Source organism: Spermophilus citellus (genome assembly GCF_964194105.1).
Source record: "Spermophilus citellus genome assembly, chromosome: 10".
In the NCBI taxonomy this organism is placed as follows: Eukaryota; Metazoa; Chordata; class Mammalia; order Rodentia; family Sciuridae; genus Spermophilus; species Spermophilus citellus.
The window spans coordinates 41,369,490-41,393,625 of NC_138197.1; the positions used below are offsets into that span (position 1 = coordinate 41,369,490).

Genomic DNA, 24,136 nt, shown 5'->3' on the forward strand with positions numbered 1-24,136 from the left:
TCCCCTCTTTCTTAGTCCATTCAGGCTGTTGTGACAAACACCATAATTTTGATGCCTTATAAACAAGAAACTTCCATTTCTCACAGTTCTAAAGGCTGGGGAGTCCACCATCAAGGTGACGTCAGATTCACCTTCCTAGTTAATAGATGGTACTTATCACTGTGTCCGAGTATGATGGAAAGAAATGTCTAGCTCTCTGAGGACTGCTTTGTTGTCCTATGATCTAATTACCTCCTAAAACTCCCATTGCCTAATACCATCACCTTGAGAGTTAGGATTTCCACATACTTTGGGGGTGAAAAAAATACTCATGCCACAACACCCTATTTATCCCTGATAATTTTTCTTGTTCTTAAGTTGACTTTGTCTGAAATTAATACTTTTGAGTGGTATTAGGATTGTATGCCATTCTCAATTCATTTACTTTTACTCTGTGTCTTTATATTTAAAATCTATAGGGTTTTTTCTGTTTGTTTAATCCAATCTACAATCTTTTTAAGTTGATGTGCAGACAATTCATATGTGAATTGATGATTGATATAGTTGGATTAATACTTACCATGTTTCTAATTGTTTTCTATGTGTTGCAATTATTTTACTAGAGTTTGCAGTATACATTTACAATTAATCTAAGTCTACTTTTGAATAATACTATACTGCTTCACACATAGTACAGTTTACTTCATAACAAATTATTTCTTACTCCTCTCTCCTTGTTCTTACCACCTTACCGTCATTCATTTTACTTATTCATATGCTATAATCACCCAATACATTGTTAATATTATTATTTGAACAACAATGATCTATGAGATCCTTTAAATAGTAAGAAACAAAAGGTATTATTTTACCTTCATTTATTCCTGCTCCATTTTTCCATTCTTATGTCAATTTCAGTTTCTGATCTATATAATCTTTCTTCTCCAATGAAGTTTTTTTTTCATTTCTTATAGGGAAGGTATGCTTGTAATGAATTCTGTTAGTTTTTCTTTAAGACAGATCTGAATTTTTTCCTTCATTTTTGAAGGATAATTTTATTGTGTGTGTTATATGTAATTCTAGGTTGGTGATTTTTTTCCTTCAGCACAGCATATTTTATTTCATTTTCTTTTTGATTGGTTTCAAATGAGAAGTCTACTATATCATTCTTATACCTGCACCTCTCTAGGAAAGGCCTCTCATTCCAGCTTCCTTCAAGATAACTTCTTTTGTCTTTCTTTCCTTTCTTCCTTCTTGTTTAATATGATATGTCTATGTGTACATTTTCATTGATATTTACCTTCCTCTGAGCTTCTTATATCTGTAGTTTGGTGTCTGTCATTAGTTTTGGAAAATTCTCAGTTATTACTTCAGGTATTTCTGCTGAACCATTTTTTCCCTTTATGATATTCTCACTATAATGTGTGGTATATCTTTGATATTATCTTATGCTTCTTGGATACTCTGGAAGGTGTGCTTTATTCAGTCTCTTTTTCCTTCACATTTTGTTTTGGCAAGGGTCTGTCAACATATCTTAAAGCTCGTGGATTCTTTCCTCTGCTGGGTCCAAGTTACTGATGAGCTGCAAAAGTATTTCTGTTATAGTGTTTTTTCTTATTTATAGCACGTGCTTTTGATTTTTTCATAAAACTTCTTTCTGCTCACATTATTAGTCTTTTTAAATGTCGCCTTTTTTTTAAAAAGTAGAAAACAGTTCATAGTTCCATCAGCTTCTGTCCAGGAAAACTGATCTTGGATATGATTATCTGCATTTTCCTGTTTCTTTCCAGATTTCAAGGGCTGATGGATTGTCCAGAACCTTCAATTTCATGATTGATCCAAGTAAAGTAATTGATTTTAAGTTTATTTAGCCTTTTCCTTGTTTTTAAGGATGGCAGTTATGACTTACCAGGTCTTTACTTCAGGACACAAATTGTTTTTTTGTTTACTTACTTTGCAGAATAAGAAAGGCTCTAGAGCTCCCTTGTGTGCTGATTTTTTCTGCCTTTTAAATATACTCTCATTTTTATTTCGGCTCAGCCATGCAAAAAAAAAAAAAAAAAAAAAAAAACCCGCACACACACATATGGGCATGGTGGCACACATGCCTATAATCCCAGCAGCTCAGACTCTGGAGGCTGAGGCAGGAGGATCAAGAGTTCAAAACCAGCCTCAGCAAAAGGTAGGTGCACACTATGCAATTCAGTGAGACACTGTCTCTAATTAAAATACATAATAAGGCTGGGGATGTGGCTTGGTGGCCCAGAGCCCCTGAGTTCAATCCCCAGTAAGCACCCCCCCCAAAATTATGTTCATTTATTTATGATAATCACAATCTCAATATGGATATATAATTGATAAAGATCATGTGGCATGATTTGAACATCAATTATATTTTATTTGGCAGTGATTTATCAGTTAATCTCTCTTTCTATTTTGCTTCTTCTTTTTCTAGCATTTCTATGGATAATAATAAATTTGGAGATCTCAAGGGAGAGAAAAGAGAGAGTAACAGAGCACCAAGAAAAAGGCAATACCAGTTTCTCCCATTAGGTGGTTAAACCATTTAAAAAATTCATAGCAGTACTTTACATATATTTTTTGAAACTGTATTTTCATCTGTTATATTCACATTTTGAAAAACATTGGCATGAATCTTCATACCTGTATCAGCAAAAGCACATAACCAGCTTTTATTTTTCTAATTGTTCTGAACTGACTCTTCATAGTGTGGGTTAGAAAAGCAAAGGACACCTAGGAAGAGTGTATTTGCAGAATAGTGTGTATATTTAGCCTGGCTCTCCACCCCCAACTCCATCCTATTGTATATAAGCATCTCCATTACACATGTAAAAAATATCACCAACTTATGTTGTTCAAAACTGGCATGCAATCTTTACTCTAAAAACCACTTTACCTACAATATTCTTCCATCTGGATGAGGTCACTTGGTGCCAGTTTAGTTCTCGAAGCACCCTGAGCCATGAGTCACCTCTAACTTTTAACAGTTGAGTTAATGAGGTAAAAACCAGTGGGGGTGACAGGAAGGTGAAGTAGAAGGACCACCAGGAGAGTTTAGAATCCTAGAAGCTGAACAAGAAAGTTTTCTATGGAGAAGGGATTGATCAGTTCTTTCAAATGCTGCACATAAAATGAGGACAGAGAATTGGATTTAGTGTGTAAAATCATTGCTGATGGATTAGTATAGATGACAGCTTAATTGGGGTGGGCTCAAGGGAATATGGAGGAGAGGAAACAGCAAGAGTGAATGTAGGCTTTCAAGCTTTTAGCAAATGGTTCTGAATCACAGTCAATTCACAGCAACATACCCATTTTAAACATCAGTCATCATTATGCATGAAGATAAACTGTGAATCACAAAAATCTGATGATACATCCAGTTATATTCAGTAGTGTTCCAAATATAGTTTAATTGCACAGTGGTATAGAAACAGGACTAAAACAAAATGACCTAAAGTTGAAAAATGTGAGTGATAACACAGCGAAGCATTTTCTTAAATATTTTTTAGGTTAATTTTTTTGTTTCTTTCATTTTCCTTTCCTCTTAATATAGTGCCTTGATCTCTATGTCCCTCAAGGAAAGTAAGCCAAAGATTTACTTATGCCTGAATTTCAGCATACCACATGATCTTGGCATTAACAATGAGATTCTAGCCAGAGAACTCTGCTTCCCCAACCCTCATACGATTCCCATCCTCAGATGCCTGACATAGCACTCCATCTGGGCTAGGAAGAAAGGATTGTTGAGAAAAGCATGCAAGAGAAATTTTGATGTCTCCCTCTTAGGTTGAACCAGTGATGTGGAGCTGGAAAAGAAGCTGGCAAAGGAATCCCTAGTTAGATTTGGTGGATTTAGAATAAGAAGAAACTTCTCCTCCACGACTGTCTGGGTCCTGAGAGCCCTCACCAAACCCCTATGAGTAAGGAGAAACAGAGGGAACAGCTCTCATGGGAGGGATAGGCAAATGGACCTCAAACAGAGCCACTGTCCAAAGGTAGCCAAGGTGAATCCAATACTTGCTCCCTGGATCACAGTGTGCAACAGGTGTTCACATGTGTGCCAGCAGGAGCCAGTCCTATGTGCTTCAGCCTGCCAATGAGATTTTGACAGCAGCTGGGCTTAGAGTCCTCAGTGGATACAGCACAGAGTGGTGACTATGTCAGACAAAATGATGAGGACTTTCCAATGCCTGGGCTAAGTTAGATTTCACACCAGGAGTGAAGAGGCAGTGGCAGTATAGTATAGTTGGTTGAATTTACCAAGAGTCCACCAAGATAAACCTGAATTACCAGGCTAAATTCATGGAAAAATGACTATTTTTTTAAGTTTCATGCTAGAAAACAGAAATAAAACTTGGCATTGAGAATGGGTTGTTATAGAGAAAAACAGAGGTACAGTTACTTTCCATGCCCGTGGTTTGAAAAATTTTCAAATGTGAAAACTTTTCAAACCACAGACTAAGAAATTTACACTGGGCCACATGAACCCACAGTTGCATAGAAAATATGTTTATAAACTTTTTAGGAGAAATTTGTGAGATGGGGTAGAACAAAGTACTCCACTTGGAATATCAAGAATTGATTGAGTCCCACCTCTGTTACTCTCCCTCCCATCCAAAGCAAGATAGCAATGCTGAGTCCTATCACTTTTATTTACAAAATGAAGACAAGTAAATGCATCTTACAAGAATGCTGTGATTGTTAAATGTTATAAAGTATGCAAAAGTATTTAATAAACTTTAAATGGTCCAAAATAAAGCATGAAGAAATTGATATCAGGTATTGTAACATGCTAAGTTCCTCATTTTATTTTAAATCTGCATTTATACACATTTTTATTTATATATTATGTACAGCTATTACATTATTATATTATACTCCTGATTTACTTGAGTTTGATTTATTTTACTTCATTTTTTCTGGCATAATTTTTAATAATACCCATTTTATTTAAAATCTTTTGGTTTGAATGATGAATTGCATGGTCACCCTATATATTCTTTCTATACAATATCTTTGCAAGGTAAAGCAGGTGTTTTATTCTCTTTTTACAGGTGAGGTCACTGATGCTTGTATGGTTTGAGAAATTAACCTATGCTATAACCTAGTTACATTGCTTTACTAAAAATTAAATCTGGTCTATTGACTTGGAATATCAGACAGTTCTATATATAAAGCCATCATGCAAGGTACACTATTATCCTTCCCATGTGCAGTAGAACTATATGTATGTAAAGTTACCACTTTCTATGAGGCACAGGGCATGCGACCCAACCACCCTGACCTTAACAGGCTAAGAGTAGAGTAAATGTTAATCCTTGGATTCCTGAGCTGGCAGCCACCCAGCCCTCTTCATTGGAAGCTATTTTGCCTTGGTATTTGAATTGGTAATCAGTGCAAACATGTAGATTAGCCCTAAGCAAATTAACTTAGAAATATTACATTATAGTCCTCTCTTTATTTTTATTTTTTATTTGGGTTTTATTCAATATTCCTAAATGGAAAACCTATCTCTCTCTTAAATCTGCACTTTCTTTGGCATTCTAAAGCTTTAACTGTGTTCTACTTCTAGATTTAATTTAATTAAGTGTATGTGTATATATACATATATATCTATGTGTATATATATATATATATATATATATATACATATATATCTATAAAGCTATACATGTTTCAGTTTAGTCTGGAGTTTCATGCCAAATCTTGTTTAAATAAAACAAATTCACTATTCCTAGTAAACGTGGTGTGAAACTTACAATTATACTGTTGACTAGAAAGACTGGTTAGCTTTGGTTTATAGAATTATGTGACATTAAACTGGTATTATAAGTCAAAAGTGACTGCAATGTAGGTCTATCAATGAGCATAATTTCAATTATAAAACTTTATTTTCTGAAAAAAGGCATTTTTATTACATTCTTCACTAAAATTATGTCTTAACCAAATGTGATAGGTAAATGAGGGTCAATCTTAGGCTGAAGCAATCTAAACAGAGGGGGAGGGAAAAGTGGTATCATGTTATAACTACTTCTGCAGATGTTTACTTTTAAAAACAGTGAGGGCATCAATTAATGTCCTTTTGCACTAATAAAATATGGTGAAAACTTAAAATTTGCTTTAAAATACACATATACCTATAACCTGTATCTGTTATAGTGCCTACTGACCCAGAACACTTCCATCAAAATATGATAAACTGCCCAGAAACATTCACCATCAAACAAACAAAAAATTACTCCAGAATTATCACTAAGGACAAAGCCTGAATGCACAATAAAATAGACTGTCAGAAATTCATATATGTTGAATGAAGAAAGAGCACACTCAATTGTTTTCTTCTTGGGAGAGTTTATGTTCATTTTAAATTAGAGCAAATCCTTCTATGATATCTGTAGATTAAAAAACGAGTCTCTGCAAAGAAGGCCATTACATCCTAGTAAAAGGAACAACCAACAAGAAGACATAACCATAGTAAGCATTTGTGACCCAAATGTCAATGAATCCAATTACATGGAAAAAATACTCCATGACATTAAATTTCACATAGACTCCAACACAAAACTAGATAATTTCAATACATTTTTATCACCAATAGACAGGTCATCAAAACAGATAAACAGACATCTCCAACCTAATCAACACTATAAACAAATGGACCTAATGTACTTCTACAAAATATCACACCTAAACCACTAAATTTAACTTCTTCTCAGCTGCACATGGAACTTTTTCCAAAATCATATTCTAGGCCACAAAGCAAATCTTAGAAAATATAAAAAATTGATATGATCCTATGTATCCAATCAGATCATAATGGGATGAAGCTAGAAATCAACAGCAAGCAAAATAATAGAAATCACATGAACATTGAACAATACTTTCAAATTAATAATGGATCAAAGAAGAAATGAGAACAAAAATCAAGACATTTTTAGAAATAAATGAGAACAAATACACAATATATCAAAATCTCTGGGACAGTATGAGAGCAATCCTAAGAGGCAAATTTATAGCACTGAGTGTGTACATTATAAATATTAGAGAGTTCCCAAATAAATTTTCTTATGTTCCATCTCAAGGCCTTACATAAAAAAGAACAAATTAACCCCAAATCAGTAGAAGACAGGAAATAATTAAAATCAGAGCTGAAATCAATGAAACTGAAAATAAGAAAACAATACACAGGACCAATGTAATGAAGAGTTGTTTCCTTGAAAAGATAAATAAATTGACAAACCCTTAGCCAAGATAACCAAAAGAAAAAGTGGAAAGGAAAAGCAAAAATCAACAAGATCAGGGATGAAAAAGAAGATGTCATCAGAGACCCCTCTGAAATTCAGAGGATTATCAGATTCTATTTTGAAAATTTATACTCCAATAAACTGGAAAATCTGGAAGACGTGGGTAAATTTCTAGACACATATGACCTGTCCAAATTGAACCAGGAAGATATAGAAATCCTAAAAGACCAATATTAAATAATAAAAATGAAACAGCAATTAAAAGCCCTCCAAAAAGAGAAGCCCTAGACCTGATGAACTCTCAGTTGTATTCTACTAGAAGTTTACAGAAGAACAAACACCAGCTTTCTCACATTACTCCATGAAATTGAAGGAAAGGGAACACTCCCAAATACTTTTTTATGAAGCTAGTATAATTTTGGTACCAAAACTGGATAAAGACACATCAAAGAAAGAAAACTACAGACCAATTTCCCAAGAACACAGATGCAAAAATCATAAATAAAATATTAGCAAACTGCATTCAGAAACACATCAAGAAGATAATATACCATGATCAAGTGGGTTTCTTTCCAGGGATACAAGGTTGATTCAATATACCCAAATCAATAAATGTGATTCATCATTTAAACAGAATTAGGAACAAAAAAAAATCATATGATCATCTCAATAGATTCAGAAAAGTCCTTTGATAAAATCCAACACCCATTCATGTTAAAAAACACTGGAGAAGCTAGGGATTGAATGAACTTACCTCAACATTGTAAAGGCAATATATGACAAACCCAAAGCCAACATCATACTAAATGGAGAAAAACTAAAAGCATTTCTATTAAATTTAGGAATGAAACAGGGCTGCCCACTCTCACTACTCCTATTCAATATAGTCCTCCAGTCACTAGCTAGAGCAATAAGGAAAGAAAAGGAAATCAAGGGATACAAATAGGAAAAGAAGTCAAAATACCTATTAGCCCATGATATGATCCTATATCTAGAAGATAAAAAAAAACTACCAGAAGACTTCTAGAGCTTATAAATTAAATTAGCAAAGCAGCAGGATACAATATCAACACCCACAAATCAGTAGCTTCCCTATACTCCAACAGTGTTTCAGTCAAGGAAGAAATCAGGAAAACCATCCCATTAACAATAATCTCAAAAAAAAGAAAAGAAAAGAAAAAAAGAAAGATAACTTGGGAATTAATCTAACCAAGAGGTAAAAGGGCTTTTAAGGAAAATTTTAGAACTCTGAAGAAATAAATTGAAGAAGACCATATAAGATGGATAAACATCCCATGTGACTACCAAAAGCAATATACAAATTCAATGCAATCTCCATCAAAATACGAATGACATTCTTCACAGAACTAGCAAAAACAATTCTTAAATTCATTTGGAAGAATAAGAGACTCAGAATATCCAAAGCAATTTTATGCAAGAAAAGTGAAGGAGGTATCACAATAGCTGATCCAAAATTATATTACAGAGCTGTAGTAACAAAAACAGCATAGTATTGGCACCAAAATAGACATGAAGATCAATGGAATAGCATAGAAGACACAGAGAAAAACCCACAAACCTATAGCTATCTGATATTTGACAAAGGAGCTGAAAATATATCCTGGAGAAAAAACAGCCTTTTTAACACATGCTTCTGGGAAAATTGAATAGCTATGTGTAGAAAAATGAAATTAGACCCCTATCTTTCACCCTGCACAAAAATCAAAATGAATTAAACACTTAGGCATTAGGCCAGAAACCTTACAAATGCTAGAAGAAAACACAGAATCAACACTCTAATATATAGATGCTGCCACCAACTTCCTTAACGAGACCTCCTAAGCACAAGAAATAAAACCAACAATCAATAGATTGGATGCCATTAAACTAAAAAGCTTCTGCACAGCTAAGGAAATGATTAAGAGCATGAAGAGAGAGCCTACAGAATGGGAGAAAACCTTGGCCAACTATTCTACCAACAGGGGATTAATATCCAAAATATACAAAGAAATAAAAAAAATTAATATCCCCCAAACCAAATAACCCAATCAATAGGTAGGCAAAAGAACTAAACAGAAACTTCTCAATAGAAGAAACACAAAAAAAGCCAATAAATATATGTAAAAATGTTCAACATCTCTAGCAATCAGGGAAATGCAAATAAAAAAACTACACTAAGATTCCCATCTTATTCCAGTCAGAATGGCAAAGATCAAGGATACAAACAACAATAAATGCTGGGGGGGTTATAGGGAGAAAGGGACACTTACACATTATTAGTGGAACTGAGACTAGTACAACCACTCTAGTTTGAAGATTCCTCAAAAAATTAGGGATGGAACCACCATGTGACCCAGCTATCCACACTCTTGGATATTTTTAAAAAGATCTACAATTGACATACTAAGAAATTCAGCTACATCAATGTTTATAGCAGCACAATTCACAATAGCTAAATTTGGAATCAACCCAGATGCTCATCAATAGATGAATAGATTAAGAAATTGTGGTGATATACAATGAAGTTCTACTCAGTCATAAAAAAGAAGGAAATTGTGGCATTTACCAGTAAATGGATGGACATGGAGAATATCATGCTAAGTGAAATTAACCAAACTCAAAGGTTGAAAGTTTTCTCTCATATGAGGAAGCTAGAGTAAAATAAAGGAAGGGGGGGGGGGAGGATCATATTACATAAAGAACTAATCAAATACAAATTACTAGATAAGCAAAAGGAAGTCTAGTAGACTACAGGAAGGAGAAGGGGAGGTGGGGGGAGAGGATAGGAGGGGAAAGGGAAGGGAAAATGGGATCATAAACTGAAATCAATTTTCATCCATGTATGAGTTTGTCAAGATGAACCCAACTGTTATATATAACCATAAAGTTCTAACAAAACAAAACAAAACAAAAATGAGTCTCTGGACTTGGATAGCATTATCTACGAGGGTTGGTGGGTAATTATAATCAAAGAACATGAAACATGTAAAACATACAGGTAAGGTACATCCAATTCCTTCAATAGAGCATGGAGCAGTGTCCAAAATCTGAGTTCTGCACTTAATGGGTAATCAGACCCAGAAAACACTGAAAAAGTGGAAAGAAGACTAGCAGCCCAGGAATTGAATGGGATACACTCTTAGATCATGTGAACTAAGAGAGAAAAGCCAGAGGGAGAAGTTTTCCTGAAGGGAGGGCTTTAGATGTATTCCAAAGAAACAAATAAAAGGGAATTATGGTTTTTTTGGAAAAAAAAAATCGAAAGATGCCCAGAAGGCTAGACAGACTGGCCGTTATGGAGTCTTGGGGGATTTTTCAAAAGGACCTAATTGGAATATGAGAAGGGTGAACAAATAATGTAGAGATGGAAAAGAATAGGACCTAAAACAACAACAACAACAAAAACAAAAAACAGGAAATGAAGGAGAATGTCAGCACTTGTCTGTTATAGGGAACCTCCTGCTCTGAAAGAACATGGAGCTGAGTGCTGCAAGAACCAAACTCGGGCTGGAGTTGTGACTCAGTGGTAGAGCTCTTGCCTAGCATGTGTGAGGTCCTGGGTTCAATTCCCAGCACCCTATATAAATAAATGAATAAAATAAAGGTCCCATCAACATCTAAAAAAATTTTAAAAATATCAAACTCAAAGACACTGGGAAAAATATTTCTATCCATGTAGGCCCAGAAGACTTTGTATCAGGTTATGTAGCCTAACCTAACCCTAACCCTAATTATTAATAAATAAATATTATGTGCAATGACTTGATAAATCAACCGGTGACTCCAAAGGCAGAGAGAGACATACTGAAGTGACATGAAATGAATCAGAAAAGGTCATTTTTGCTAAACCTACCAATTTAATTATCATTTAGAGGCTTTAAAGATATTCATATGCTCTAACTCTAATATTAATCACTAAAATTTTTGAACATTAATCATTTGGATAATAGTTCCTTAATAGTTCCTTAGCATTCCTTCAATTGTTGATGTTTAGTCCTCAGTAGTGACAGGAAAATAGGCCTGTGCTTATTTGCTTATTCATTCTTTCCTAAAAATTATGAATGTTTTCAACTATTTTTTTAAATAATTTTAATCAACCATTTGGTTGAGGGGACACAAAGCTGAATGCATTTTATTACCTGGGGTATATACACCAGTTCTCATCCTATGTTTCTTTAGTGGTTACCCTTGGATGCAGGTATAAGGGAGTTTTTTTTGGGGGGGGGTCTAGTAAAATTATAGTGAAAATAACTCAGGTGTTTTTCATTTGTAAAAATTCAGAAAGCTTTTAACTCATGATGTGCATTTTTATGTCTTATATTTGTATTTTAGAGTTTTCCCCATATTTTTGTTGGTACACTCAAATTATATATGAAGTTGGGATTTGTTGTTACATATTTGTTCATGCATACAATATAACAATATAACTTAGATAATATCATTCTCCAGGATTTCCTTTTTCCTGTTCCTCCTTCTTCCCCTGGTCTCCTTCCTCTCTTTTACTGATCTCACTTTGATTTTCATGAGATTCCTCCAAAACACCTTTCTTTTCGTTTTATTTCTCTAGTTTCCACATATGAGAGAAAACGTAGCACCTTTGACTTTCTGAGTTTGGTTTATTTTATGTTCTAAAGTTCCATCTATTTTCCTGCAAATGACATCATTTCACTCTTCTTTATGGCTAAGTAAAACTCTGCTGTGTCTATATACCACATTTTCTTTACCACTAATTCACTGATGAGCACCTAGGCTGGTTCCATAGTTTGGCTACTATGAATTGTGCTGCTATAAATGTAGATATACATGTATCACTATAATATGATCCCTTTGACTTTAATTCTTTAGAGTAGATCCCAAGGAGTGGTATAGCTTGCTGGTATGATGGTTTCATTCCTAGTCTTTTGAGGAACCTCCACACTGATTTCCATAGTGATTGTAATAACCCCACTCACAGTGCAAAAGTGTTCCTTTTTCTCTACATCCTCTCTAGCATTTATTATTGTCTTTATTCTTGATGGCTACCATCCAAACTGGAGTGAGATGAAATCTCCATGTAATTTCGATTTGTATTTCCCTAATTCTAAAAGTGTTGAACATTTTTTTCATGTATTTGTTGGCTGTTTATATCTCTCCTCTTTTGAGAAGTATCTGTTTAGTTCATTTGCCCATTTATTAATTGAATCACTGTTAAACAAACAAAACATTAACTAACCTACCACCTCCAAAATAAGACAGAAAGCCCAGACTTTATAGACTGTCAAATTTAAGTTTGTATTTAGTCTCAACAGGGCAACTTGCCATGTGACTTGGGCAAGTCATTGGGGATCTCTGTCTCCTTGTCTTTCTCTGAAACAGGAATAAAGAATATCTAATTTATAGGATTGTTATAAGGGTAGATAGCATAGTGGAAAATAAAGAGCTTAGTATAATGTCTAATATATCATCAAAATATATTAACAATAACTGACATTTACAGAGTCCCTTCCACCTCCCCAGCTTTGTTATAGGGACATAATATCCTGAAAGTCCTGTCAGGGCAGGCCCTTTATTTTATAAAAAGGAGGTACCTGAATCAGAGAATTTAACCACTTATCCAAGATATCATAGCCACTACGTGGAAAAGCCAGAAATGAAATTCAATCTTCAATCAGCCTATGCACTTAACCACTGCATTATCTTATAAGAACCTAATAAACTGTGGTTATTACTATTATAAGAACAAATCCTGGCAGAGCAGTGGGAGATTATAGGGAAGAATTGAGCATTGATGGAATTGCTGTTCTCCAGCAACCAAATAGCAACTCTAGGGTCAGGCTTTGAAATTCTGTACTAAATTAATGCTTATTATTATGCAATTACCACACCTAATTTGAGAGAGAAAATGACAGTGCATCAATGCAGTATTACCACTGCAGTTTATAAACAGAGGAAACAGCTGTGTGGGAAAGGTTAATGACATGCTCACCCTCCGTCCATTAGCGTCTGCTCCCTCAGGACGCCCGCAGGAAAGCCTGCCTTGGTAGGCTACAGTCAAAATCAGTCTTGGCTTCGGTGTGACTACGGGTGAATTTTCCTTTGTATTTTCAGCGTCTTCTATAACAAGCCTACTTTATTTCACAGTGGAAAACTAACATCAAAAATAAAATGAAGTGAAAACAAAAACCAATCTCAGTAAGGCAATTTGAACCACATGTCTTTTAAATGGAAAACATGCTTATTTCTCCTTTGTTTCTTGGAAGCAGACGGCCAGACACACAGTCCACAGCTTTGAACCATTTACATAAACACACCCAAGCCAAGTGTTTGCACGCAACAGCAAAATTGCACCCATGTTGGCAATTTAATGACTTTGAAGGCAATGGTAAAAGCTGATAGGCACTTTGGTTGAATTCACCTTAGATATTTCTTACAAACCACAAGCCGTGACAGTTGATGTAGATTGTAGCATCTCAAGTCACTTTGAAAGTTAACTCTATTCATCATGAGATGGGGGAAAAGTGGTAGGTGATAGTAAAAGGTACAAATTCTTCAGGTGAACTAGAACTCCAGGAATTGAGTGGTAACAGATAATTGCTACCATCCACCAGAGGGCACTACCAGTATGTAGAAAGTCTCCTAAGGAAGCCTCGAAAACCCCCATCAACCCTCTCCAACCCCAATTGTAAGCAGAGAAAGCTAATGTGATTAGGTCACCAGAATTCCACTTTTATTATGCTTGATTTTCCTGTATAAATTAGGTAAGATTTTTCCACCTTACGAAGGGATTGATGAATTGCATGCTATCCTTACTGTTACAGCTCTCTTAAATTGCTGGAGCCATTTGATTGTAAAAATGTTCTTTTACGGTAAATATTGAGTATATCCGTGTACAAAGTTCTGAGCTTGTCACCATGATGGTATAAATTAATTATAAGACCACCTTCTTGCCTGCAGATTGTAGATAGATAAAGGGCTGCTGAGATCATTACAAAGCACATGAAAAAGAACTCAGAATGATAAAATACAGAGGGTGATGTTGTTTTGTTTTGCACTGTTAAATACCATTGCTAATGGGAATATTGGCCACAGTCATTGTGGAGAGCCATCTGAGCAAGGTACAGAAGGTTGTACAAATAGAGCAGGAGAAGGGCAAGCAGAAAACAGTATTAGCAAAGTCATACAAGGAGAAATTTCAATGCTAAGGAAATTTAATGCCTTTTGTTTATTATTTCTGGCTGTTCTACATTGATGTGCAATGCTTCTAAATGCATCAATTAACCTGCTTTAGATCTGGACATTTCTGCCCCTTCTACTGTAGTAGGTGAGTTTTTTTTACTTCCTGAAGATATTACCCATAGTGTTTCCCTTCCATTTTTGAAAGCCTCTCGAAAAACAGAACAATTCTTGTTTTGGACACTGTGGGCTGTGAAGCAAGTCACCTCTTAGAGACAAATATTTTCTTTGTTCTCCCTAAGCCAGGTAGCACACAGTAGGGGCCATTGTAAGAATAGAGAGTGTGTGAAACTGTCCCTTTTGTGCCACTGTAAATCCAAGTTTTCAGGTTGCAGTGACTTATTAAGATGATAACTTGAGTGGAAGAAACTAGTCCAGCTGGTACTTCCTTGTGGTTTCCCATGTATTTGAAATCGAAATGTGCTATAAACAAATTCATTTTTAAAAGTCCATGTTCGCATAGAATTTGAAGTTTAGTAGATTTTTTTTTGAGGGGGGGAGCCAGATATAGCATGCATGCTCGTAGATATGAAAGCCTAATACAATTATATTATTATTTGAAAAAAATTACTGGTTCCTTTGTCATAAAAATGTTTCTTAGAAAACGATATTGCTTTTTACTTATACTGAAAGCTTTTTACTTATACTTACTACTATCTCTCATGTTATGCCACTTAGGAAAAATCTATCCTAATTTCTTGTTGAATGAATATGTGCAGACAAGCATTTATTCATCACACACAAACATGACCTCTTTTAAGTATTCACTCCTGATATTTATGGCCTAAGAATGAGGTAGTTCAAGTGAGTCATATATTTACACTTAGTAGAGAGATTAAGAAAAAAAAATTAACACCACAATTTCCCTTAAGTAATGGAAAAATGTGACTTGTTACACATTTATTTTCAGTGCTTTTCCAGCCATTCTCCAGACTTAGGGTCACCTAAGATTACCTTAGGTTTTCTTGAAAGAAAGAGTAAAGGAGTTATGATTGTGCTCAATTTTAAATTAGAAAATTATCTGTTACTTTTAGGCAACACAAGTAACCACAGTGAATTTTACTGTTCTGGATATTGAAAAACATGAACCAGACATACAAGCTTTGAAGATTTGAAATGAATGATTTTGAATTAAATTTCCCACATAATAGGGCCCCAGACATGCACTATGTTTACAAAAGAGTTCCTTTATTCCAATATTTAGACATTTGTTTAAGGAGAAAGAGTGTCTAGTGTTTACAAACAAAAGGGAAATGATAAGATTCAGAAAAATCCAATGAGTTGCATGAGGTAATATTAGAGAATCACAGTCCATGGGAAATGCAGGAATAGTTGGAGAGCATTCATACTTATAGAAAAAGAACATTTGTGGTGTATTACTATCATGTAGATAAGTCATATAAAATAAATACATTCATTAAAGGCAAATTATACAAGTCACATAAGTTTTACTAACGTCTATGAATTATCTTCTCTGGAGATTTTCCAAGGTAGAGAGTGGTATAGGTTGAATTGTGTCCTCCCTAAAGATGTTGAAGTCCTTACCCCTAGTACCTGTCTAGGCACATGAGCTTATTTGGAGGTAGTGTATGTGCAGATGATCAAAGATGACTTAATGGACCCTTTGGATTATGGCTGAGTTCTTACAAAAAGGGGGAGTTTGGATACAGAGACAGATACATGCAGAGCACAGAGGATGTGAAGACACAGGCAGGACAGCATCTATAAGACAAGTGCATCTGAGGTTACTAGAAGCTGGGAGAAAGATGGAGCTGATTCTTCCTTACAGTCTTCTGAAAAAACCAGCAGCTGACACCTCAATTTTGAACATCCAACCTTCAGAACCAAAAGACAACACATTTCTCCGTTTTGACCTACCTAGCTCATGGACCTTTGTTAAAGAAGTGCTGGAAATGTAATACAGATTGTATTTTTCTAATACCTGCCTTTTGGCTTATTGTTTAGCCACCAAGTTTCCCTGGCAATCAAGAGAGCACAGAAGTTTTGTCCAGATTGCCCTGAGATCCAACCAGCTGGCCCTGTTGTGGACTGCCTCAACTGACATCTACATAAGGCAAGTTCCTTTCAAAATTTGCCAGAACAAGACAATTAGAAGGGCAAATCTGTTGTTAAAAACTCACATATTTCATTATGAAGCCATATACAAACTCTACTTTATCACTCAAAGAAGAATGAAGGGTAACAATGTTGCCAACAATGTGAAGAATCAGGGATTGATTGTATTTCATTTTGAGGAAAATTTGGCTGAACAGCTATGTAGCCTGAATAGTGAGAATTTGGTAAAATGGGGAAAACACTGTAATTATAAGCAGCAACCATGGGCATTCACCAATGGTCCAAAACCACAGAGAGTGGTTCATCAGCTGCTTCTAACATGTGTCAGCTCGTTGGTCCCCTGCCAAGCAGTGCAATCAACATAAGTTAAAACTCGCCCCAGTAATCCTCAGCAATCAGGTTTATAAACATTATCTCTGTGCATTACTTACATAAGACAATGACTTAAAAACTATCATACAAATAGAATGTTTACAATTAGAATTTTTAAAAATATATTGAAATTCAGAATGGGCCTGTTCTAGTAGAGGATGAAAGCACTTCAAAGAAGTTAATTTAAATTAAATTGTAGCACCATATATTTTCAGTTTTTGAAATATAAATTACAAGCTTTAGGCATTTAGACACTTCCATGAGACCACCTTGATCCTTGCTCCACAAAGAGACTTGGAAAAGAAACTATTGTCTGTATAAAATAATCAATTGATATAAAAACTCAGATAAAAGATATTTAGACTGAAAAAGCTTACTAAAGCATAGAAAGTAAACAATTAAAAATAAAGAAATAAAAAGCCTACATTGTATTAGAGTATATAAAGTAATACAACACCACTAAGTTTTTTCATTTTTCACTTCCTAGTAAGCATCTATGATGCATTGTAACTATCAGAGAAATATGCACACACCTGGGGCCACCTGTGTAGGTGTGACCAGAATCTGCCTGTTGGAAAATAAAGGATTAAAAAATGAAATTAGAGAAAATGACACATAAAAGGACAACTTAAGTTTCCAGCAAAGCAAACATAGAACCAGGTTTATCAACCCTCCAGCAAAGTCCTTCTGAGCTGTGTTTCCACAGGAAAATGAGGGTGCAGGGAATCAAAAAAATCTTGGCTCCAGTCCACCCCACTGGCCTGCTAACACAGGCCCAGCTCCCTGGTGCACCAGGGTCTCACTAAAGTCCCTCCCAGAAAAGCTGCTTTCATTAAATTGAGTAGGAATGAGAACAGGCAACAGGATTGGGTAGAAATTGGGACCCTGAAGGAGCTAGGGGGTGGGTGGGTGTTAGGGGGGGGTTCCATCTTCTGACTGGGAAATGCTAGTTAGGATGCACTTGAGAGCATCTAACAATCATCTTCTGGAATTTAGAAACCTTTTTCCTACTCAGGTTCACTGCAATACCCCCAGAAGTCTCTGACAGCCTCCAGTTGTTAAGTCAGGACATTCAACCAAGGCATTAATTTATGGTTCAGAGTATAATCCTTAAACATTTTTGTGCTATGAACCATTTTTGCATTGTGTGTGAACCACTTCTCATAATAATACTTTTAAATATATATAATATAATGTATATAAATAAATATGCAAATAAAACCAACAATGCTGAAATACCACTATTACAATATTAAAAGAGTATTAACATACTCTTTAAAAGAGTTTTTTAAAAAATTTTTAAAAATTTTAAAAAACAAATTGGTGAAATAGTAATTGTATGGTTAGCATATTTAATATGATATATTTTTGAATCTAATAATTATCATACTTTGACCTTGATGAGTATAAATGACATTTTGAGAATCAGCAACTAATATGACTGAAAATACCTGTGATTCCTATTGGTGACAAAGTCATAGGTATTGCTAACAACACTGTGATTTATTTCTAAATTAATAATGAATGCATTCTAAATGATATTAAAAGTTATTAAAAATGAAGGTGGAATATTTTCCCATAAATTTCACAGAACCTCTGAAATCTATCAGTGGACTCAGTGGCTCTGGACCTAAACTTAAGAATTCTGGTATAGATTTAAAAAAAGAAAAGAATTATGCTATAGAGGTTTACCCTTTTTCATACAGAAGTTGACTACAAATACCACATTGATTTTTATGAAATTGTATTACGAATTACCAAATTTTCAGTGTTAATTGAAACTCTATTTTTGATGCCTTATAAGTCTCACTCCAAGTCTCAAGCACTGTTGCCCTACAGAGTTGTGGTGTGCTTGTCAATGAAATTGCTAGGTTCAGAATGGACTTGTAACAATTGTCTGTATATTCTTTCTAAACCAGGCTGTGCAAAAAATTACACATGAATGGAATGGAATTATCATTGCATCATGAGACCTCAGGAGAAAGAAGTACAGTTGAGCGATCAGCCTACTCAATAAAACAGGGTGGTTCAAACTTAGACTCTGAAGTCAGGCAGAGTTTCGTCCAAATTTCAATCCTAGCACTCTCATTTGTCACTCATTAACTTCTCTAACTAAGCTTCAGTTATATGAGCTACAAGATGGAGATAAAAATAGTGTCTATCCCTTGGAGAAATTATTAAGGGGATTAAATGAGATAATGCATGACAAAGGGCTAAACCAGCATCTGTTGCAAAGTATCTGTTGCTTGTTGTCAGATGAGAGAATGAAGGCTAGCTACAGTTCTGTCAAGCATCTCAGCCTGTCTTCTCTTGAGGCTTCTTTTCTTGAGCCTGCTCTCAATTCTCTGATTTAGTAGGTAGACTCTGTTTCTCGGGCTGGGATGTGGCTCAAGCGGTAGCGCGCTCGCCTGGCATGCGTGCGGCCCGGGTTCGATCCTCAGCACCACATACCAACAAAGATGTTGTGTCTGCCGAGAACTAAAAAATAAATATTAAAAATTCTCTCTCTCTCTCTCTCTCTCTCTCTCTCTCTCTCTCTCTCTCTCTCTCTCTCTCTCTCCTCTCTCACTCTCTCTTTAAAAAAATAGTCTCTGTTTCTCATTCTGCATTCTAGATCTTAAAAAAAAGCAGGAGAAAATAGAAAAAGTAGAAGAAGCCACTTAGATTGTACAAAGGGCAGATGCACAGGGCCTATCAGAATAGCTTATGACTATTTGTAACCAGCAGATAAGACTCTAGGTCTGGTATCAGCTTTAAACTATTTTGTAATTTTGGGAAATATTTTACAATCCAGCCACCCCCAGTTTTTCTGTGCCAAAATGTCAAGTGGGACGTGCAAGAAGCTTGAGAACTAGCAAGTAATTTTTCATATAAATTCCCACTAGTTGGGACTGACATGAAGGATGTAATTAATGGCCATTTTGGGGAAACAACCATATTCTTGTTTTATAAAAATGTGGTGCTCAGACTTGTCAACTGCTTCCATTTATAATTTTTGGTTTCTACGATATACTTAAAAAAGAAAAAAAAAAAGAAAACAAAATTGAAACAGAATTTTAGCTCCAAAACACACAAAGATAACTGAGGAGGACTAGGAGATGAGCCCTCTGGTCACCTGTTTCAAGAACTTGAACTTGTCTTTTCTGATTTCAGTGAAACACAAATGACTGTCTCCACTGATGGGGGAATTTTTCTTTCCAATATTTTTTGTCACTTTTTGGCTGTATTTTCAAACAGAAAGAAGCTATAAGAATAGAAACATAATAACAGATTATTTATCTAGATCCACCCATTGCCTACAGTTTGTCCCACTTATTTTATCATTCACTCCTTCCTCTCCCTCCCTCCCCCTCCCTCCCTCTCTCTCTCTCTGTCTCTCTCTCTCTCTTCATTATCTACATTTGCACATTTTCTTACCATTTGAAATAAAGTTGGAGACATTATTCCTCCTTACCTCTAAATGCTTCAATATGTAAAACTTAATAAAGATGTTATAAGAACAGTGTCATTATCAATTTCAGAAAATTTGTCACTGACAATGGTAATAGTATCTCATTTATAGTCCACAATCATATTTCTTCAATTGTCCCAATCAATCTCTTTAGAGCTACATTTTTTTCCACCTGGTAAAGGATCTAATTCAAGGCTAAACATTGGGCTTCGGTGTTACATCTTTTCTCTCTTTTCAATTGAAATGGTTTCTCAGTCTTTTGCGCACGCGCACACACACACACACAGAGAGAGAGAGAGAGAGAGAGAGAGAGAGAGAGAGAGAGAGAGACAATTTCCAGTCTTTGACATTTTTGCAGAGTACAATTTTTGAAGAGAGACTGGCAATTGTCTAATATTTCTTCATGATTAGATTCAGATTATGCATTTGGGGACAGAAACATTACAGAAGTGAGGCTGTGTCCTTAGTGCATCATGTCAGAAGGCACAGTTGCTAGCTTGTACCATTATTTGTGGTGTCAAATTTATTCACTTGATTTCAAGGTGGCATTTGGGGGGTTTTTCCACTGAAGTTACTATTTTTTCCATGGCTAATTAAGAAGAAATCTTTAAGGGATACTCTGAGACTTTGTAAATGTCCTAATCCTCATCAAACTTTCATCCACTAGTTTCTGCATCCATTATGTCTGAATCAATTATTATTTGGATGGTTTCTAAATGGTATTTTTTTTTACTCTCATTTCTTCTGCAATTATTAGTTGATTTTCTAGTATAAGGAAGAGTTTGTCTTTCTCCCCATTGACTTATCTATTCATTTATTATTATATCAACAAGAAACACATGCATTATTATTTTTGTTAATGGTTTGCAATTTATTACTATCATTCCTTACTTTTGTCTCAGAAGTAGTCAATGATAACCATTTCAGGCTGGGTCTTGTATCCTTGACAGGTACCCATTCATCATTTATTGAACACAAACATAATATTTTACTCTTTTACACAATTTTCTGCCTTGCTAATACAGAAATAAAATTTTAATTCTTACATAAAGATGACTCACTTTACTTTCACTGTAAAAGAAAAAAAGTATAAATATATGTATATTTATGTACATAAATATGTGTTTATGTATGTAAATACACACTTATGTATATAAATATATATGTTTATATATGTAAATATATAAATTTATATTTGATTTCTCAGGATTTTTAGTTCTTTATTCAGATATTGATTTTGGACACTTCTTTATACTTATTGATACCAAAATACATCAGATCCAGAATAAAAGAAACAACAAAATTCCCTATCAAATTTATATCCATGACAAAGGGGATGTTTAATGGATCTTGGCCTAAGACAATGGGGGAGTATTTTGAGATTCCACAGTTTATCTAAGAAGAAAGTGAGAATTAGAGATCACCATAAACTTTGGAAAATGGAAAAGGAAAAAGATGAGCATAAATACTAAATATTTATGACAAATTTCTCTTTGTATGAAACTACAAATAGCCATTTATGTTTCACTAAAATAGTTCTTTGCAACTAAGCAGTTTTTATTTATGGTGTCTCTACACACAAGTGTGTGCATACACACGCACGCACGCACGCACGCACGCACAACACATTTTGGTCATTTTTGTTTTAAAACTTTTTATGAATGCTATACTACATAAGTAGTTTAAGATTGTGTTTATTTCACTGATTTTTAGTTCTAACTAATGTGAATCTTGTGGGGCTTAGTAACCCCGTCTGGGTACAAGCCAGCTGACAGGTTGGGATGAAGCATACAAGGACTGAAGCAGATACTCAACATGTGCAGATGCCACTGAAACATAGCTGTTCAAAGCCCACATTTCTGGAAACTTTGTAAGTGTTCTGTCCCTAAATGAAAAAAAAAGGAATCATACAACAGAAGGTATGCAGAATTTGGAGTGTGACCGTAAAGATGCTAACCTTTTAATCTCAATTTTATTATCATTAATATACAGAAGATGACAGCACCTTACCTACCCCACAGGGTTTCTGTAATGATTAAAAGAGGTACTGAAATAAAATACTCTGAATTTGAAGAAGTCATATTAATTATGATCACACTTTGTCCAAGAGCATTTGAAGACATTATATTGAGTGTTGAAAATGAAGAATTCAGTTTTAGACATTTCTCAAAAGAAGAAATACAAATGTCTATCAAACACATGAAAAAATACTCAACATCCCTAGCAAATAAAAACTATACTAAGATTTCATCTCACTCCAGTAAGAATGTATCCATCAGGAATACAAATAATAATTAATGCTGGCCACGATATTGGGGAAAAAGTACACTCATATACTGTCAGTGATTCCTCAAAAGAGTAGGAATGTAATCACCCTATGACCCAGCTATCCCATTCTTTGGTGTTTATCCAAAAAAATTAAAATCAACATACTAAAGTGATACAAACACATTAATGTTTATAGCAGCACAACTCACAATAGAAAAGTTATGGAACCAGTCCAGGTGCCCATCAACAGATGAGTGGATAAAAAATGTATGGTATATGGGCTGGGTTTGTGGTACAGTGGAAAAGCGCTTGCCTAGCATGTGTGAAGCACTGGGTTCAATCCTCAGCGCCACATAAAAATAAATAAAATAAAGGTCCATCAGCAACTAAAAAAATTTTTTTTAATATGATAGACACAGTGGAGTTTTACTCAGCCGTAAAAAAGAATGGAATTATGGCATTTGTTGGTACATGGAGAGAACATCATGCTTAGTGAAAAAAGCCTCAGAAAGTCAAGGGTCAAATGTTTTCTTTCACATGTGCACATGTGGAAGCAAGAGCCAACTAAGGAAAGAAAAGGGTTGGGGGATTCCATGAAAATAGAAGGGAGATCAGTGGAGTAGAGGAAGGAGATTGGCAGGTAGAGGAAGGAGAGATGGAAAAAGAAAGGAACAGTGAACTGAAATTGATCAAATTATGCTATGTACCTATGTGCATATACCACAGTGAATTACACACACACACACACACACACACACACATTATACACATTAAACATCACACACACACATTATACACATTAAAAATCACACACACACCCATTATACACATTAAAAATCACACACACACATTATACACATTAAAAATCACACACACACACACACATTATACACATTAAAAATCACACACACACATTATACACATTAAAAATCACATACACACATTATACACATTAAAAATCACACACACACATCATACACATTAAAAATCACACACACACACACATTATACACATTAAAAATCACACACACACATTATACACATTAAAAATCACACACACACACATTATACACATTAAAAATCACACACACATTATACACATTAAAAATCACACACACACCCATTATACACATTAAAAATCACACACACACACACATCATACACATTAAAAATCACACACACACACATTATACACATTAAAAATCACACACACACATTATACACATTAAAAATCACACACACACACATTATACACATTAAAAATCACACACACACATTATATACATTAAAAATCACACACACACCCATTATACACATTAAAAATCACACACACACATTATACACATTAAAAATCACACACACACACACACATTATACACATTAAAAATCACACACACACATTATACACATTAAAAATCACATACACACATTATACACATTAAAAATCACACACACACATCATACACATTAAAAATCACACACACACACACATTATACACATTAAAAATCACAC

The 24,136-nt window shown here is 34.8% G+C and overlaps 1 protein-coding gene across 1 annotated transcript in view; it reads right to left on the minus strand.

Moving 5' to 3' along the window:
• Positions 1-24,136, minus strand: part of RERG (RAS like estrogen regulated growth inhibitor) — a 121,979-nt gene that overhangs the window by 41,663 nt on the left and 56,180 nt on the right. The window lies entirely within an intron of this gene.